Below are 13,897 nucleotides of genomic sequence, written 5' to 3'. Positions count from 1 at the left end.
GATACATTAAGCAAGATGGACTTAATTCATACTTATAGGACATCCTATCCCAAAACAGCAGATTACACTTCCTTCTCAAGTGCTCATGGAACTATCTCCAGGATAGATCATATTTTGGGTCACAAATCAAGCCTTGGTAAATTTAGGAAAATTGAAATTGTACCAAGTATCTTTTCTGACCACAATGCTATGAGACTAGATACCAGTTACAGGAAAAATTCTGTAAAAAATACACACACATGGAGGCTAAACAATACACTACTAAAGAAGCAAGAGATTACTGAGGAAATCAAAAAATACCTAGAAACAAATGACAATGAAAACATGATGACCCAAAACCTACGGGATGCAGCAAAAGCAGTTCTAAAAGGGAAGTTTATAGCAGTACAATCCTACCTCAAGAAATAAGAAATCTCTCAAACAAACAACCTAACCTTATACCTAAAGCAATTAGAGAAAGAAGAACAAAAAAACCCCAACGTTAGCAGAAGGAAAGAACTCATAAAGATCAGACCAGAAAGAAATAAAAAAGAAATGAAGGAAACGATAGCAAAGATCAATAAAACTAAAAGGCGGTTCTTTGAGAAGATAAACAAAATTGATAAACCATTAGCCAGACTCATCAAGAAAAAAAGAGAGAAGACTCAAATCAATAGAATTAGAAACGAAAAAGAAGTAACAACTGACACTGCAGAAATACAAAGGATCATGAAAAATTACTACAAGCAATGACATGCCAATAAAATGGACAACCTAGAAGAAACGGACAAATGCTTAGAAGAGCACAAACTTATGAGACTGAACCAGGAAGAAATAGAAAATATAAACAGACTGATCACAAGCACTGAAATTGAAACTGTGATTAAAAATCTTCTAAAAAACAAAAGCCCAGGACCAGATGGCTTCACGGGCAAATTCTATCAAACATTTAGAGAAGAGCTAACACCTATCCTTCTCAAACTCTTCCAAAATTTAGCAGAGGAAGGAACACTCTCAAACTCATTCAACGAGGCCACCATATCACCCTGATACCAAAACCAGACAAAGATGTCACAAGAAAAGAAAACTAGAGGCCAATATCACTGATGAACACAGATGCAAAAGTCCTCAACAAAATACTACCAAACTGAATCCAAAAGCACATTAAAAGGATCATACAACATGATCAAGTGGGGTCTATCCCACTTGCAAGGATTCGTCAATATACGCAAATCTATCAATGTGATAAACCATATTAAAAAACTGAAGCAGAGGGCTTCCCTGGCGGTGCAGTGGTTGAGAGTCCGCCTGCCAATGCAGGGGACACAGGTTCGTGCCCCAGTCCGGGAAGATCCCACATGCCGTGGAGCGGCTGGGCCTGTGAGCCATGGCCACTGGGCCTGTGCATCCAGAGCCTGTGCTCTGCAACGGGAGAGGCCACAGAAGTGAGAGGTCCGCGTACCGCCAAAAAAACCAAACAAACAAAAAACTGAAGCAGAAAAACCATATGATCATCTCAATAGACGCAGAAAAAGCTTTTGACAAAATTCAACATCCATTTATGATAGAAACCCTCCAGAAAGTAGGCATAGAGGGAACTTACCTTAACATAATAAAGGCCATATATGACAAACCCACAGCAAATATCGTTCTCAATGGTGAAAAATTGAAACCATTTCCAATAAGATCAGGAACAAGACAAGGTTGCCGACTCTCACCACTATTATTCAACATAGTTTCGGAATTTTTAGCCACAGCAATCAGAGAAGAAAAGAAATAAAAGGAATCCAAATTGGAAAAGAAGTAAAACTGTCACTGTTTGCAGATACTATACATAGAGAATCCTAAATATGCTACCAGAAAACTACTAGAGCTATCAGAATTTGGGAAAGTAGCAGGATACAAAATTAAAGCAGAGAAATCTCTTGCATTCCTATACACTAATGATGAAAATTCTGAAATAGAAATAAACGAAACACTCCTATTTACCACTGCAACAAAAAGAATGAAATACCTAGGAATAAACCTACCTAAGGAGACAAAAGACCTGTATGCAGAAATATAAGACAGTGATGAAAGAAATTAAAGATGGTACAAAGAGAAGGAGAGATATACCATGTTCTTGGATTGGAAGAATCAACATTGTGAAAATGACTCTACTATCCAAAGCAATCTACAGATTCAAGGCAATCCCTGTCAAACTACCAATGGCAATTTTCACAGAACTAGAACAAAAAAATTTCATAATTTGTATGGCAACACAAAAGACCCCAAATAGCAAAAGCAATCTTGAGAAAGAAAAAAGGAGCTGGAGGTATCAGGCTCCCTGACTTCAGACTATACTACAAAGTTACAGTATTCAAGACAGTATGATACTGGCATGAAAACAGAAATATAGATCAATGGAACAGGATAGAAAGCCCAGTGATAAACCCACACATATATGGTCACCTTATCTTTGATAAAGGAGGCAAGAATATACAATGGAGAAAAGAAAGCCTCTTCAATAAGTAGTGCTGGGAAAACTGGACAGCTACATGTAAAAGAATGAAATTAGAACACTCCCTAACACCATAGACAAAAATAAAGTCAAAATGTCTTAGAGACGTAAATGTAAGGCCAGACACTATGAAACTCTTAGAGGAGAACATAGGCAGAACACTTTATGACATAAATCACAGCAAGATCCTTTTTGACCCACCTCCTAGAGAAATGGAAATAAAAACAAACAAAAAACAAATGGGATCTATTGAAACTTACTTTTGCACAGCAAAGGAAACCATAAGCGAGACGAAAAGACAACCCTCAGAATGGGAGAAAATATTTGCAAATGAAGCAACTGACAAAGGATTAATCTCCAAAATATACAAGCAGCTCATTCAGCTCAATATCAAAAATACTAACAACCCAATCCAAAAATGGGCAGAAGACCTAAATAGACACTTCTCCAAAGAAAATATACAGATTGCCAACAAACACATGAAAGGATGCTCAGCATCACTAATCATTAGTGAAATATGCAAATCAAAACTATGGCGAGGTATCATCTTACACCAGTCAGAATCCATCATCTAAAATCTACAAACAATAAATGCTGGAGAGGGTGTGGAGAAAAGGGAACCCTCTTGCAGTGTTGGTGGGAATGTAAATTGATACAGTCACTATGGAGAACAGTATGGAGTTTCCTCATAAAACTAAAAAATAGAACTACCATACAACCCAGCAATCCCACTACTGGGCACATACCCTTAGAAAATCATAATTCAAAAAGAGACATGTGCCACAATGTTCATTGCTGCTCTATTTACAATAGCCAGGACATGGAAGCAACCTAAGTGTCCATCGACAGATGAATGGATAAAGAAGATGTGGCACATATATACAATGGAATATTACTCAGCCATAAAAAAAATGAACTTGAGTTATTTGTAGCAAGGTGGATGGACCTAGAGACTGTCATACAGAGTGAAGTAAGTCAGAAAGAAAAAAGCAAATACCGTATGCTAAAACATATATATGGAATCTAAAAAAAAAAAAAAAGGTTCTGAAGAACCTAAGGGCAGGACAGGAATAAAGACGCAGACATAGACAATGCACTTGAGGACACGGGGAGGGGGAAGGGTAAGCTGAGACGAAGTGAGAAAATGACATGGACATATATACACTACCAAATGTAAAATAGGTTGCTAGTGGGAAGCAGCCGCATAGCACAGGGAGATCAGCTCGGTGCTTTGTGACCACCTAGAGGGGTGGGATTGGGAGGGCGGAAGGGAGACACAGGAGGGAGGAGATATGCGGATATAGGTATATGTATAGCTGATTCACTTTGTTATAAAGCAGAAACACACCATTGTAAAGCAATTATACTCCAACAAAGATGTCAAAAAAATAAAAAATAAATATAATAACTCTAATGTAAATGTGCATGCTGTTTTCAATTAGCAGCATTTACTATTCCCCTAACTTTTAACACATGTAGCAGTTTTGCAGAAAACTCAGGGAAAAGGCCAGAAATTATCTCAGATTATTTCAGCTATAGTTTAAACGTTTTATATACTACTACTAATAATAACAATAAAAGCAAGATGACTGAAGCAGGTTACTAAACACAGTAGACAATTTCAGAAAAATAAATTATTTGATTTGAAGTCAGAAAGTAGCCCTGTAGTTCTTTAAAAACATTTAGACTTTAGAATCCTAGAGGTCCTCATTTCATAAGACCTAGACTTATGTAATATAATGCACATACCCCTGAAAAACATTTCAGTTTAAATTATTAACAAACTAATGACATTGTATTTACCTTAGTGGTAAAGAAACAAAGATACAGTTTTCCAGTATAATGAGAAAGAATTGGGAATATACTGTATGAGGAGTATGTGTAAATCAAGCGTATGTGGCCAGATGATGTAAACAAAATGATTTCATGGCTGCTAAAAGAAAAGTGTTTCAATAAAATTTTTGGTTAGTTCACAAAATCATTTAGTTGAAGATGTCACAAAAACAGAAATAGTCTAATTTTACTGTCAGTACCATATAGATCTGTTTGTACATAATTTGTTTAAAGGCATACTCATTTTATTATACTTCACTTTATTGCACTTTGCAGATAATGCATTTTTTACAAATTGAAGATGTGTGTCGAGCAAGTTTATCAGCTCAATTTTTCCAAAAGCATTTGCTCATTTTGTGTCTTAGTGTGACTTTTTGACACTAATTCTCAAAATACTTTAAACTTTTTCATTATTAGTATATCAGTTATGGTGACCTATTGATCAGTGATTTTTCATGTTACTATGACCATTCCCTGTAGGCTCAGATGATGGTTAGCATATTTAATAATAAAGTATTTTTAAATTAAGTATGTACATTGTTTTTTTTAGACATAATGCTATTGCACAGTTAAGAGACTACAGCATAGTGTAAACATAACTTTAAAATGCACTGGGAAACCAAAAAAATCATGTGACTCACTTTATTGTGATATTTGTTTTTTTGCGGTGGTCTGGAACTGAACCCACAATATCTCCAAGGTATGCCCATATTTATTCACTTCCTTAATTTTATGGTGATACCTTCCTCTCCAATTGCTCTCAATTGGCCACAGAATAAATTCTAAAGCCTTGAATTGGTATAAAGGGCTCTTCATCAGTTGATCTCCATATATTGTTCCAGGCTCATCTCATCAATTTCCCCCCATCTGTCTCCAAAAGCCCAAAGACAGGTAAGCAACTATACTGACCATATTTGTAGTCCAATGCATTCGTACTTCTGATTCTTTTTGCATGCTCTTTCTGTTTTGGGAACTACCTTCTGGTTTTCTGCCTTCAGGTTTCAGTTTAAATGTTACTTTGTAAAGCCTGTTGGGACGTCAGAGAAATCTTAAGCTGCTCCTTCTACCTCTATCACTCACATCGCCAACGCTTTTACAATGTAAGGAACTTAGGAAGAATTGTGGGAGATGAAACTGGAATGGAAAAGGAGTGATAATTTTTAAGTGGAGTCTGAAGAAAGAAATTAAGAGACAGTAACATGCTAAAACAAGTATGGACTCCTCAGGCCAGTGATGACAGGAACAGGACTTGACTAGAATACTTGGAAAGATCCTCTTGGGACCTGAATTTCTGCTGTCCCTAGCTCTCTGCACACTGGCCAAAATTTATGATTATGCTGCCTCTAAAGGCATGTACAGTCTCATGTTCCTATTACATCCAATTGAGCTTTATTTGAACAAAAAGCAAATAAAAGGTTTCTATCAAGGAAAGCAAAAAATGACGCTGGCAGCATTTTTCACAATATATTCTTCAGAGACTTGATCTCCTGAGATGTTTTGAGGAAAAGTATTAAATGGGAAAGTAAGTACAGGAATATTGCATACTGTCAAACTACATTCCTCTCTTGGTAATTCACACATTATATTCAACTTACTGAAGAATTTGCAATCCTGTAGTAGAGTATCTTGCTTAATTCCATTTAATTCAGTTTTCCCAAATTATTAATCACTTAAAATCACAGCCGCCCCCTTTTTTTATTTTGTTGACTATTGTCCAACATCAATTAGCATTTTAAGAAAGTAAATTGTGTCACATATAATCTTCTATAAATATTTTTAAAGAATTTTGCAGTGTAGATTTTTATCTATAACACTGTTAGTTCCCCCTTTTGGTCTGAGTCGTGGCAAATGCTGCCTTGTAATACAACTTGAACTCTTTGGTTATTATTATTCTCAAAATTAGTTAAAGCCTGTAGACCTGAATATATACAAGTAAATACAGCAAGAGTATTTAACTCTTAAATGCAAATTTAGTATTGTTTAGTTAATTTACCTAAATGCAAATTAACTCTTAATTTTTAAGTTTGAGAAGTCTGGCCATAAATGATATAAATTGAAGTATTATTTCTACATGTACCACTCAACTTTTCAATTCAGACTTTAAATCCTCTAATAAGGTCAATGACCAACACACTTTGCCACATTAAAGAGAGAACTTCATTATCCTATCTCCAGGGAAGCCTAAGGTGATAGAACGTACTCTGTGTTCCTTACTGAGCCATTACATCTACTAGATACTTTTGGTTTCCTCCTCTAACCAAACCGTGCAGATCTAGCTTCAAGGACACTGCCTGCCCCTTACTGTTCATCACTCCATCTTCCCGTCAGCTCCCACTGCTTCCTGTCTCTCATCCTCATGGTTTCCTAGTAGATTTGAAGTCAGCCTTCAAGTATATTTTTCTCATATACTGAGTTCTCTATTTAAAGGCTTTACAGACACACACTTGAAATTAGGAATCTAGCATAGAACTAATGATAACATTTTCAACTCTTCTTCATGAGAATTCCATTTTTTAGAATAATGTGACATTGTGAATGTGTACTATTACCTAAAGGATGAAGGAAATGTTGCTAGAATTGAATGTACAGCATCATGCCCTGCAAAGAGTAAGTTATCACTATCAGCGCACAGATAATTATCTGAGAGATGACGGTGACACCTACAAGGCGCCAGAAAAGAGTGAGAAACATACCTGCTTTATGTCAGATGAGTGTAAGCTCATAAATTGTTGCTAGAGATTCAATTTGGGAAAACAGAAAGTCTAGGGCCTAGAGGTGGAAGCTTTGGGGCTCAGTCCTGAGTATAACACTTACAGGTCAAGCAGAGATCATATGAGGTTTGTGGCCAATTATATCTTTGTTCTTCAGTTTCTTCCTCAGTACAGTAGTCATTATGTTATTTCTGCCTATCTCATAGGGTTGTTTCAAGGAAAAACAAATTTGGATTTTTGGGGATGTCACAGCAGCAAGACAAATAGTTTCCTGATTCCTCTCTTCTCTCCCTTTCTATCAGTCTTTACTTTTAATTCTCTTCTTAAGATCTCCCTCAGATCCATCTCTTTAATATTTTGAAACTGTCCTCAGTTCCCTTGTCCTCTGAATCCACTGTCCATACTAAATGTTAAATCCCCAGCTGCGGATTAACTCAGTTATTACCTTTCTTTCTTCCTTAGCTGGGACTGGAGTCCTAATGGAGAAAAATAATATACATTCACACATTGGTGCTACTATAAATCCATGTCCCCGAACTTCAGATGGACTCCAAGACTGTCTAATAATCCCTCAATTTCCTGGATAGGGAATTGTCCACAGTGGTAATTCCAAAATACGTCCACTCTTCTTAAATACTCAACCCCTTCATTCCTCATTTTTGTCTCTTCTTTAATAGAAAAGTGGAAATCCCCAACGTTTCGTCTCTTTTTTTGAGGGCGGGGGTGCACTGCTTGGCTTGCGGGGTCTTAGTTCCCCGACCAGGGATCGAACCTGTACCCCCTGCAGTGGAAGCATGGAGTCTCAACTGCTAAATATTTTGCAACTATAAAATTACTTACATCATAACTCATCTGTTCCCTCATTTTTAATTGATATAGTGGGAAAGATGACCTTAGTCTTACCAAAAATTACCTGCACTTTGAATCTTCTCATTGGCTACTTCTTCAGTGACCTGAGACTGCTTATTTCCTCCTCTATTTTATAGCTTCATTCTATTCATTTTTAAAAATAGAGTTTATTTTTTACAGAAATTTTGGGTTCACAGAAAAATTGAGCAGAAAGTACAAAGTATAGGTATATTTCCCATATGTCCTCTGCCCCTGCACCCAGGCAGCCTGCCCCACTATCAACACCTGCACCACAGTGGTACCTTTGCTATACTGAGGAACCAACAATGACATAATTATCATCCAAAGTCCATAGTTTACATTAAGGTTTACTCTTGATGTTGTACATTCAATGCGTTTTGACAAATGTATAATGATATGTGTCCACTATTATATTATTTAGAATAGTTTCACTGCCTTAAAAATCCTCCGTGTTGTGCTTACTCATCTCTCCCTTCCCCCAATCCCTGGCAAGCACCAATCTTTTTATGTTTCTATAATTTTGCCTTTTCCAGAATGAAATATATTTGGAATTTTACAGTAGGTAGCCTTTCTAGATTGGTTACTTTCACTTAGTAATATGCATTTAAGTTTCTTCCATGTCTTACAATGGCTTGAAAGCTCATTTCTTTTTAGGACAATCCTCTTAATTTCACCATCTCCTTCCTTCTTAAGGAAGTGAATACTCATTTAAATACTTTCAAATCTCATTAATCTTTAACAAAAATAAACCAACACACAAATGTTCCTACAAAAACTTTGTCTTTCAGAGATCATCCTCTCTTCTCCTTTTCCTAACAATCCAGCTTCTTGAGTTTTAGCCACTCTTTATTTCCTCTTCTTCCATTTACTTCCCACCCACACACTGAAATCTAACTGCCACCCATATATCCACATTCCAAACTGGGATTACCCAATAAACCTTTTTTTCCTTTGCCTTTCATGAAAAAAACTCCTGATCTCTCTACATTTCCTTCTTCTTCTTGATCTACCTCCCTCTCCACTTTGATCTTCTTATTGAATAAGGTGGCAGATAGATAAATAGATGATAGATAGATAGATAGCTTTCACTTTGCACAATCTCCTCAGACAATCTTATCCACACTCATGTCTTTTATTACAAAATAAACTACAGGCAGTCTTTGCTTTTCACGGTACCAAATTAACTGAAACACAGTATTAGAACCATGTCTACACTTTGCATGGTTACCATGGAACCATGTCCATGTTACCAAGGACATGTTTCCTATATGCATGAGTTTCAGTTGATACAATATAATACAAAGGGAGGATTGCCTATCTTAATTATATATGCTATTTGTAGATCCAAATCTGAATTTTTCAATTTCCATCTATACTCCCTTCTTGCTATGTTCTCTATCACAGGTAATCAGTCAGTAAGCATATTTACTAGTACATGCTATTGCCAAGCATGGTGCTAGACATCAGTGATACAGTGATGATAGTATTTCAACAACATGTCCTCTGCCCCCGTGTAATTTACAATCTAGAAGGGAAGGCAACTCCTAATATAATAAACACTATATAAATGATTATAGTTATCCAATGTCCTATAAAAGAGACTGTAACTGAAAGAAAGATGAATCTGGCAGCTCTCTTTGAGGAAATAATAAATAGGCTGAGATATGAAAGGTAAATTGAAATTAGGTAAAAAATAAAGAGAAAGAGAGAATATAAGGATGGGAAACCACCTGTGTAAAAGCTCTAGGGAGGGGAAAAAAAAACAAATTTTGATTTAGCATACAAAAAATCTGGAGAGATGAATATGAAATGGTCATGAAGGGCTTTGTGATTAGCATTTTCTTTTGTGTTGCCCAAGTCAAAATCTGCAAATCATTCTCATTTCTCCTTACTCCTCACTCTATATAAGCATTCTACTAACAAACTCCATCATCTCTATCTCCCGAATACCTATCAAATGTATTGATGTTTTCCTATCCCATTTCCTCACTCCTAGTTCTAACCAATAATAGCTCTACTGGATCACTCTATTATTATCTGGCAACTGATTATCTTGTAACTGTCTCCTTTCATATCCTAAAATCCAGGCAAACATTCATTGATTGATTGATCGATTGATTTTTAACAAACACTTAAAGGAAGCCCTTTTCCATATATAAACTCTTTCAATCCTCATTAATACTATAATTAGAAAGTACTATTATTATTCCCACTTTAAAAATAAAGACATTGACATACAGAATACCTATTGCAGTTCCCACAGTAGCTTATCTTGTTAAAAGCTCTTACATATGCTACTTCTTTTTCACTTGCTCACCTCCGCTTTCCCATTCCTCTTTCTCAAGCTAACTCCTACTCATCTTTTGGTGTCCCTTCACTCAGGAGGATTTCCTTTATCCTGAGACTTGATTTTATCTTCTTGTCATTTGCCCCAGCCTACACCATGCAGTAGTATAATAATCTGTGTGTCCATCTTCTACTCTGCACTCTAAGCTTGTTTTAACTGTGTAATTGTAATTCTATAATTATTTTTTGAATGAATCAATTGATCGATGCATCATATGAGATAATCTATGCCAAAGTGCTTTGAAAAAAAGTGACCATAAATGTGAAGTATTGTCTATAAATAAGAGTATCAACAATAACAATTATACTAAATTTTATTTCATTCAACTGACAATTGCCTACTCTTTACAAGACACTATATTATGAAGAGGGAATAAGTAATACGAATCAGAAATAACTACTGCCCTCAAGGAGCTTACATGAAAAATAATTATATCAAATTATGTAAAGTAGCTTTCTGAAATAAGTGCATTTTAAGTTATTTGTGTGCCTTAAAAAATAAAGGCCTAGAAAGAAGATATTTAATGCTATTTATATTACTTTACTATCTTTCCTTCATGTTTATGAAATTTGGGACTCATAAAACAAAACACTTTTGTATAAGCATTACATAGACTCCTCTAATAGTTAAGAGGCATATTCTGTTTTATTACTTGATTTTTTTTTAACTTCCTAAAGGGCAATGGACTAAAATGAACATTATACAGCACTACATGTATTCATTTAATTATTATTCCATTTATCTAATATTTATGAATATAATATAAATATCACATAAAAATACTGTGCTAAGAAATTTAATTCAATAGTAAACCAGAAACAGGAAGATTTCATTGTCATTTATTGTAAGAGTGGCCTAAAGATAGGAAATTGTGCCAAAACCCCCTAGGAGACTGGAGACATGTTGTTGGAGAGAAGAAAAGAAAGGAAACATCTTATGAAAGTTCTTCCTACCAGCAACACTGGTGAAGGTTTGGGGTTATTTGTTCCTCAGTACAAAGAGGCAGACAACAGCCAATGTGTACTCTCTGCATTATTGAAAAGTTGGGAAGCAAATCTATCACAATTCAAGAGGTTTACTGGATGCCTCCAAGACAATGTGGATCTCAGAGGGAGATTAACTCTCTTATCCTAATCATGACTTGTCCATTATCATCTTAGTAGGAGCAGAAACCAGTACCTTCAGCAGAGTCTTGGGAAACCTGAGAGATGCAATATGTTCTCTGGGGAATGGCTTTAACTTATGGTGGTCTAAAAATAAAATACTTGGATCTGATGAGTCAGTAAGGGCATGTTAAGTCAATCGTAGAAAGAATATTCTAGATCTAAAATCCATAAACAAGGACAATTTAACATCCCACAGTTAAAAAAAATAAAACCAGTCAGTAAACTTTGTACATTTTATATCACTAGAAAAATTGACTATGACCCACCAGACTAGCATATTAACAAAAAAGATTCTGTGGAAGCCGAGTAAAATTCTTCATCTTCAAAACGTCCTAGTTTTTTACTCGGGCTGATTATGAAAATGTTATATATAAAATGAAAAATCTAAAAGGTTTGATATATTAGGTAGCTATTTTATACTGACTACTTAAATAGATGAGTAGAAGTCATTTATTGATTGTGGTTTGTTAAAGATACATTTTTTTTGCCTTATGGCTGACTTGGTTATATGTATTCAGATACTAGCATTCTGTTTGTTAACTTAATTTTTTTAATTAAAGAAAACAGGGTGGATAAACCAATAATAATGAATAATTAGATTAGAGATTGTATGTAAAATAACTCCTACAATGCCTACACTATTGGCAATAATGATGGTATTATTTTCATTATTTAAAAATATATTTATCAGTGTGTATAAAATAAGAAATTATTTTGTTATTTTATTGCAGTAAAATTACTTATAGTGAAGTATGCAAATGTCAAGTGGGGATTGTTGACAAATGCATATACCTGTGTAACTAACATCTCAGTTAAAATATAGAACATTTTATCACTCTAGAAATTTCCCTCATGCCCTTTTTCAGTCAGTCTCCCTAGCCTACTCCATCACAGGCAACCACTGTTCTGATTGATAGCCTCAGGGATTAACTAAGAAATGCCTTTAAAAAATATGTCTCATAGTTGAGCAGAAACTACAGTGAATACCTTTTTGTAAAATGTTATCCAAACAAATGCCCTCTAAATTAAAAGGCAAAAATATTTCATATAGGAGAAATACCTGATGTTGGATTAGAAGATGGAAGAAACATTTTATTTTCAATTTAATTCAATTAAAAATACCTGCCAATTAAATATCAAATCAAGATTGGTTCTTTCAAAGTGGTATGAATAATAATTATACAATTAATACAAGAAGTTTCATCCCATAAATCCTCCTATAAGTAAACCCTTTCGACAGAACACAAAGGTACATATTGGGTAGAACAAAAGTTTTTTTTTTTAAACTGAATATTGAATATATAGGAATATGAAGTATCTCCCCAGATAGATTTTGAACTTTAAAAACAGAAATAGTGTCTCATTCAATTTTTTTTTAATTGAAGGATAGTTAACATACAACATTATATTAGTTCTAACTGTACAACATAGTGGCTCAACATTTATAAAATATTACAAATTGATCAGTACAATAAGTCTAGTAACTATCTGTCAGCATACAAAGTTATTACAATATTATTGACTATGTTTCCCAAGCTGGACATTACATCCCCATGATTTATTTTATAAATGGTAGTTTGTACCTCTTAATCCCTTTCACTGCCCCCAACCCTTCCCTTTGGCAACCACCAATTTGTTCTCTGTATCTATGAGTCTGTTTCTGTTTGTTTTGTATTTTAGATTCCACATATAAGTTAAATCATAATGGTATTTGTCTTTCTCTGTGTGACTATTTCACTTTTCATAATACCTTCTGGATTCATCCATGTTGTCAAAAATGGTAAGATTTCATTCTTTTTTTGTTGCTGGGTGATATTCTATTTTATATATATTATCTATTGTATATAATATTTATCTGTTGATAGGCACTTAGGTTGCTTCCACATCTTGGCAATTACAAATAGTGCTGCAATGAACATAGGGGTGCACATATCTTCAAATTAGTTTTTGCTAATACCCAGAAGTAGAATTGTTGGATCTTATGGTAGTTATACTTTTAATTTTTTGAGGAACCATCATATTGTTTTCCACAGTGGCTGCACCAATTCACATTCCCACCAACAGTGCACAAATGCTCCCTTTCCTCTACATCCTCCCCAACACTTTTTTGTCATCTTTTGATAATAGTGATTCTGACAGGTATGAGGTAATATCTCATTGTGGTTTTGATGTGCATCTCCCTGATGATTAGTGATGTTGAGCATCTCTTCATTTGTCTGTTGCCCATCTGTATGTCTTCCATAAGACAATGTCTGTTTAGGTCCTCTGCCAATTTTTAATTGTATTTTTTTATATTGACTTGTGTGAGTTCATTATATATTTTAGATATTAACCCTATATTGGATACATCTGCAAATATCTCTTCCCATTCAGTAGGTTGCCTTTTTGTTTTGTTGATGGTTTCCTTCACCATGCAAAAGCTTTTTAGTTTAATGTAGTCCCACTTGTTTATTTTGACACACACACATATATATATATATATATATATATA

The sequence above is a fragment of the Kogia breviceps genome, chromosome 9 (assembly GCF_026419965.1).
Source record: "Kogia breviceps isolate mKogBre1 chromosome 9, mKogBre1 haplotype 1, whole genome shotgun sequence".
NCBI lineage: Eukaryota > Metazoa > Chordata > Mammalia > Artiodactyla > Physeteridae > Kogia > Kogia breviceps.
Note: the sequence above shows the minus strand (reverse complement) of the source record.